This window comes from Oxyura jamaicensis, chromosome 2 (genome assembly GCF_011077185.1).
Source record: "Oxyura jamaicensis isolate SHBP4307 breed ruddy duck chromosome 2, BPBGC_Ojam_1.0, whole genome shotgun sequence".
NCBI classification, from domain to species: domain Eukaryota; kingdom Metazoa; phylum Chordata; class Aves; order Anseriformes; family Anatidae; genus Oxyura; species Oxyura jamaicensis.
In genome coordinates, this window is record NC_048894.1 from 88051560 (window position 1) to 88059070 (window position 7511).

At 34.4% G+C, this 7511-nt stretch overlaps 1 long non-coding RNA gene across 1 annotated transcript in view; it reads right to left on the reverse strand.

Annotated features, from left to right (window-relative positions):
* Window positions 1-7511, reverse strand: part of LOC118161983 — a 20967-nt gene that overhangs the window by 11718 nt on the left and 1738 nt on the right. Inside the window, exon 2 of the long non-coding RNA XR_004748243.1 lies at window positions 2900-3025. This is a non-coding gene — a long non-coding RNA (uncharacterized LOC118161983). The remainder of the gene's footprint in view (window positions 1-2899; window positions 3026-7511) is intronic.

The window sequence follows — 7511 nt, forward strand, 5'->3', positions numbered from 1 at the left end:
TAAAAAGATTGTTTCTCAGGTGAATATGTCGAAGCTTAGATAGATAGTTTCTTTTTAACAAAGCTCATATGGAAACTAAGCTCTGATGGACTTCTGCCTGCCAGCTAGGTTTACAACCAAAACTTTCCCAGTTTTCAATCACTTTTGAAGCTTTCAGTCTCCTTTGACTTCTTGGTCCTGTATCGTGAAGATATCTTGACAGTCGTCAAGCCTACTAGAAAGCTAGTGTTTTATAAGTGGGTGAATGTGGAAAAATAATGCCCAAAGTCAAAGGCCGAGAGTCTATCTTTTTCTATCCCAAGAAAATAGTTCCTTTCACGAGCTTAAACTGCTGTGGTAGCTGCTTCACTGAGCTACATAAAAATCTGAACTGTATAAAAAGAGACACCTTTACTTAAAATGATGAAAGTGGATTTATTTACTAAATATTATTATTAATAATCATGTTTATTATCATTAATAATATTAATATTTTGGTGTATAGATAGCTGAAGCTGTCACAGTGTTTTTCAACATCTCCTCTATAAAGTTTTCCAGTGTGTTGAAAGGACTTTATAGTATACATTTTGCATTGTCATTGGCTTACATTAAAAGGATGTAAAATATCCATTGCTGACAAAATCAGCCTGCTGTATTCTGAAATTCTTGTATGTGCTCTCATCATCAGCACCATGAAAGATTAGTTTTATGAAATCAGAAGGATCTCCATTTTCAACCTAGGTGTACTTTACTGCGTGGTTTTGTGAATGATGCTTTTCTTTGTTTGCTTGTTGTTTTTAACATGAAATAGCATAAAGGCATTTGGGAAGTAGCTGAAAGGAATTGAACTCTTCAAATTAAAACTTTTCTAAAGATGTCATGCTTTTCTGGATGAATAATTGCAAATATTATCCAGTGATCTTGTCCTGACCATAAACAGACAATGATGTGGCCCTTTCATAATGTGGCCCTTCTGAAAGCTGAACAGACTCTCCCAGTTTCTCAGCGTTACAGGAAAAGATACAAGCAAAACCCTCTGTCTTCAGCTGTTTCTTACCATCTCCTTTTTAAACAACTGTCCATATAGAGGGCAAGACTGGACATAAGAAAAAGGTTCTTTACTGAGAGGGTTGTTGGGCTCCCCAGGGAACTGATCACAACATCAAGCCTTCTGGAGTTCAAGAAGTGTTTGGACAACACTCTCAGACATATCGTTTGTTTTTTTTTCTGTGTAGCCAGGAGTTGGTCTCGATAATCCTTATGGGTCCCTTCCAACTCAGGACATTCTATAATTCTATGAATCAAGTAGATTTTGGGACTACCTCCACAATAAACAAACAAACAAACAAACAGATAAATAAAACTTTTTTCTATACATAGTGTGTCCTTATCTGACCAGCCCAATAGCTTTCTATAGCAGCCCTCCTTTTTTTTTTTTTTCTTTTAAACTGTTGAGCATGTCCCCTCATACTAGCTTAGACAACACAACTCAGCTACTGTCCTGATCTGCAGTCTGCCCATCTTCCAAGAAGCCCCCTCAACTATTGCTATATTTTGCAGCAACACTTTCAGAGAGTCAAAGGTGCTGAAAAAGGGGAAATCAAACTGAAATTTCAGTCAAGCTTTAAGTTAGAAAAGCTGAAGTCAATATCCATTGTTCAGGCAATATAAAATTCTACAACAGAATTTCTGCATCTTATTTTTTTTGTCTTGCTAAAAAGCTCTGACTACATGATTTAGGAACTACATGATCTCAGAAGTTTTTCAAAACTGACTTAGGCCAGAATTATGAATTTATCATATTGTAAAGATACTTCTAAACTATTCTGGGTAAGAACCAACTGGGGTGGGAAGAAGTTAAGAAAAGAATAGGAAAAAAAAAAAAAAAAAAAAAGATGAAACAAAGAAACAAAATAAAACAAACAAAAAACATAAGAGATCCATAACGAGAATTACGGCATCGGTTTTTTGTCGTTGTTGTTGTTGATGTTTTTTTTTTTTTTTTTTATCAGATGCTGAGCTTCACATTTTCCATAAACCTAGGGTACATAGTGTGCTAAAAATAAGGTGGTTTTTTTTTGGGGGGGTTGTTTTGTTTTGTTTTTGTTTTTTTTCCTTCCTTCTTTTTCTCTAATAAGACAGAGAGAAAGAGAGAGATGGAAAAAAAATCTGGATTGATGCCCAAAGTCCCATTTTAAGGTTTGAGTTTTTATCCAAGCTAACTAATAGTAGAGAGAGACAATGGAAGAGAGAGAGATAATAAATGTTCAATATAGATAAAAAATCTACTGAAAGAACACTGTTAAAGTCACAAAATCAAAGAGACAACAAAACAAGGATTAAACTTGTCTCCCTTCTTATGCAACATCATGCATTCTTTAAATACATAATGATGTGGGGGATTTACCTAAACTTTCTCCTACATCATTCAGCGTATATGAAGAATGGAACTGAAGTAATGAACAGGTCTTTAATATTTTGGTTACTTTTATTGTGGCCCTAGGCCTCATGCACACTATACAAACCCTGAGCTGAAGATGGAATTATTCATTTCTTTATGGGCTTCCCTACAGTGCATATTACATGAAGCTCTGTGAGTTTCAGGAAAGTTAATTTATCTCAAAAAAAAAAAAAAAAAAATCTTGCTGAAGTAGCAAGATAATATATCCCTCTTTACAGATAGACAAAAAAGGTTTACAAGCAACAGTGAACTTTGAACTACCCCAGCCCCAAGCTGTTTTGTTGTTGTTGTTGTTGTTGCTGTTGCTGTTTTGTGTGTGTGTGTGTTTCATAATAATTTGAACCTTCAAATACATCACCCATTCAGTTTAATTGCAGCTGTGACTGCTTACTGCTTCTTCATCTCACTCCCCAGGATCTCAAGGTGTCATTGAGGAATGAGAAGCACACCATTACTTACCATCTGTGAAACATTTATGTGAGGGAAGGTGAAATATCACACAGGAACTCTGGTAGTCAGTTGGACTCTGTTTCTCTAAGCCACAGCTTAGCTACTCTGAAGGAAGGCCATCTTTTGTCTTCCAACCTTTGTAAGAAATAAGGTAGAAATAACATGTACAATGTCACCCTTTATTTCCCAGGTCTGAGCTGGAAGCATTTTTGTCTATTGATTGAAATATAAGATCAGGTTAAAAATAGGTGTTCACCTAAAGTAGAGTTTGCTCATGACTGTGTGTCAATTAAAGAAGTGAATTAAGATAATGGACAAACTTCATTGTAATGTTTTATAAATTTCAACCCTTTCATTGATGTTTCAGCCCCTTGTCACCTCTTTCTCTTCTCTTGATTTTCTCCTGTTCCTCCAGATTCTAATCAGGTGTTTTGTTTTGTTTTGTCTTGTTTTGTTTTGTTGTGTGTGTGCAGCTGCTCCCTCTGCATGTTTGCTCACTCTGTGTAGGTGCACTAAATGCACTTAGTCAGCATTCAAGACTGTAAGAGGTTTAGGCATGATCAGTGAACACAGTCTTCTAAGGCTTTAACTGAGTATATGCAACCCATATTTTTTTAGACCTTTCAATATCTCCAAATATGCATGTATTGTCACAAGAATGACAAAGGTTCAATGTCCAAATACAAATGATAGCTGTATGAAACATCATGTCCCTGACCAGAGTGACAGTGTGAACCTTTCAAATAAAATATTTTAAAGCTAAAACAGTACTTATCTCTAATCCCCTCTTCTTCTACTGTTGGTCTTGTAGGTAGGTGATTTAGATTTGAATAATAGCATAAAAAAAAAAAAATCAAACAACAAAACAAAACAAAACAACAACAACAACAACAAAATTACCACCATCTCAAATCCTGAAAGATATAACCAGAAAAACACATTACAGCCCAAATACCTAGTTTTACAAAATTACAAATTTACAAACAAGGAGCATGATGGAGTATATTATTTGTGTTTATGCAGATCTGTAACCAGAATAAGAAATCTTTTCCAAATAACATAAAGTATCATTTGGCAAGTATTTTCCAGACTGCTAAGTGTCCCAAATACTAGTAGTTTCAAAAGGTTATTCCTTTTACCTTTTCATTATGATTAAACTACCAGATGCATTACTGTTTCTGGGAGCCCACAATTACATCATGTGCACATATACATATGCAAGAAAACAGTTGACATGGCAATACTTAAAATATAAAGCTTTGTCTAACTTAACGCTTGAATCTTCAAAGATTACAAACACTCTGAACATAACCAAAGCTTTCATTGTCTCAATAATGGCAATTTTGTGCTCATGTTATTGCCTTAGACTGAGTAGATATATAACTGTGTCAGAAGTCCCACTGATACTGTTAGATTTGAAAGCTCCACACTTTTTTTTTTTTTCAGAATTATTATCATAAATAATCATTTTTGAGCTACACTGCTACTAGCTCTGTTAAACTTGCAAGTACTTTATAAATCAAGTTTGTTCATAAATTTCCTATATAATTTAATTAACTATTGCAGTGATAGTGATACTATTGCAAAGAAGCAACATGATATGTAGGAAGAGGCTAATACGATCACTTGGGTTAACAAAGCCAAACATCAATCCTCAGTGAAGAAAACCAACCTCCTTCTTTACTTTTGTAAATCAGAAAATTCTTCAGAAAATGCAAAATATTTTTTGAAATAATAAGCTAATCTTTGAAATAACAGCAAGAAATGGAAAAAAAAAAATGCTGAAAATATCAGACAAGTTTTCTTTCTGTTCCGCATTCTAGAGAGTTCATTATACATGCAGGCATACCCAAAAACACTTACATAAAAAAATAGTCAAATTCGCTTGAATATATAATGTTATTCACAACATAGCTATAAATAATAATGATCATGAATACTTAGGTCTGATTTCTCAGAAGGTCCCCAAAATGATTAGGTCAGTCTTGCCAATGTCTTCATAAAATCCAGTTGTGGAACTGAAACTTCTACTGCTTTTGTGAGTGCATCTGCCATGTTTGGGATCACAGCAACTTCAAAAAGAATAATGCCCCCTTGTAGTAATTATTACTAGGGATAGTCTCTGGCCTGCTTCAGAAGCTCACAAAAAAAAGGAATAAGTTTAAAGACAAGATAGACTTCTATATAACATAAAATGGAGCAACACTTTACCACTGATAAACAAATGGTATGTATCCTTCAAAATGTTTTGAGAACAGTATTCATGCTTGTGTTGAAAAATGATTCAAGTTCTGAAGTTCAATGATATAGCAAATGGGCTGTGAGACGGGGAAAGAAGTAAGCACACTCACACCTCTGTGGGTAGCACCTTTTACACAGGTTAGGAAGCCTGTAAAACTTTGTTAGAAATTGAGTCCTAATGGCTAATTCCAATTGCAGATGTTTCTTTGGTACCCAGACACCAAAGTAATTGAAAAACTGGATTATTCAGCTGTATCACATGAGATTATTTGTCTCCAATAGGCTGCTTCTAGTAAGTACCATGAATTGGCTTGCACAAAGTTATGATAAAGTATGTACATCATATGGCTTCCACATACTGTATCACTGAGTTCACTATATTATGAAAACAGAAAACATTTAAATACATTTTTTTTCAACATAAAGCCCTCCATGCAAATGATTGCAAGCAATTACCCAACATAACCATTATGTGACTAATGAAAGAAAGAAAGTGGAACTCTTTTAACTTAATTCTTTCAGTCAACTCTCTCTAAGTTCATCCAGCAGTCCAACCACATTTTACAGACAGCAAAATAAAAGTCACTGGAGAGAAACAGTAACTCACCAATCAATAAAATCTCCATGAGACATTGAGCTTGAAGCTGATTGACTTAAAGAAGTCTTCAGTTAGTGTCTGATTAACCTTCTCACAGTTTTCCTCTCAGCCCTTTAAGGTATAAGATACATTTGGTGGATTGAGAAATAAGACTCTTCATCAGCTGAAATTATTTCCTGAACAAAATAAGAAGGTATCCTATCTTGCTTACACAGAGAAAACATTGAATCATATTCCATTACATGATATTCTAGATGATTAATTTCTAGTACAATAGATTTTTAATTCTAGGTCCACAAAATTCCCTCTGACCACATGGCCTTGTGAAGATGCATCTAATCTATTTTCAGAGTAGTCTCACAGAAGCAATCTGTATTGCTATTCTACAATAACTGTTCTAGGTTCTTTCTTCCCTGCAATCTTATCTTATGCTATTCTACAGCCTTTTTAAGTGCATGAACAATTTGTTTCATATCCAGGATGAAGTACAGTGTGAATAAGATAAGGAACTTATGTAGAAAATTCTTTTTTCAACACTGAACTCAAAATCAAAAATAGGAATCCATAGAGAGTATTCTAAACAGGATCTTTTCTTTTTCTTTTTTCCATAAAAAAAAAAAAAAAAAAGAAAAAAAGTACTCCAGGTAACATATTTTCTTTTCACTTTTGTCTGAGATTGTTGGATAGCGACACTCAGTCATGGTCTTATGCAGAGATATTAGTCATCAGCTGATCAGTTTCCTGCAGGGCAGAGCAGTCCATGCCGTTGCATATGCAAGGTCTTTGTGAGACCAAAGCACTCCAACTTTACTGCTGACTGGCAGCTTTCATTTCTAACATTTATTGAGCTTGGAATTGTAACCTCAGTAATCACTTTTTCCTCAGTAGGAAAAACAGATGCATAGTCCTGGTGAAGAACATGCATGACCTTTTATGGTTTTGAAGAAGGACCTAATCTGGAAAGTGTACTGCATTACTAATACAACATAAAGAACTACACAATTCAGGTCCAAAGCAGAATAAACGGGTCTTCAAATATAAGATTTCTTTGGCATGTTTGAAAAGTCATTTCCCTGTGCATAAATGGCTATGACCTGGGAGAGTGTCCAGTGATGACTCATCTTTTAGAATCATTGAAGGGGAAGAAAAAGATGCAGTAAAAACCTTAAATAAACCATATAATTCATGTCATAAAATACAATTGATAATTCTCATGTAAGTTATGCTACATAAAAACCCATTCAAGATAAGAAAAGGCAGAAATTTCACACAAGGTTATAACACACATTCACTGCAGAGATTCATACAGCATAGTTGATTGTAGACGAGCCACAGCCATCAGGGTGAAATTTAACACTGATAGCATGAGGTGGATTATTTCTATTGCTATGCTTGCAATATTTGAGAGAATCATATAGCCTGATGCAGCACATGAATAAAGTAAAAATAACCAATTTGTAACCAAGTTTTAGGATTGTGTCTATTAAATCATTCTCCTAATAAATACAATCTCTTTTTTGATAACTTTATAAACATATATATTACTTTGTACCTCCCTGTGACACTAGCTTAAGATTTAGTTAGTTCCATTGACTACAAGGTATTTGGGAGGGTTATTAGTCTCTAAATTATAAATTGATAAAATTAAATTTACTTATCAAGTGCCTTGAATCGGAATAGGCAAAAATACAGAGAAATGAAAAGTGATCTATATTTGTTTTCTGCTTTCCTTCTAAACCAGGTGATGCCGCTTAGTGTCCCCTTTCTTTCTTTCTTTCTTTC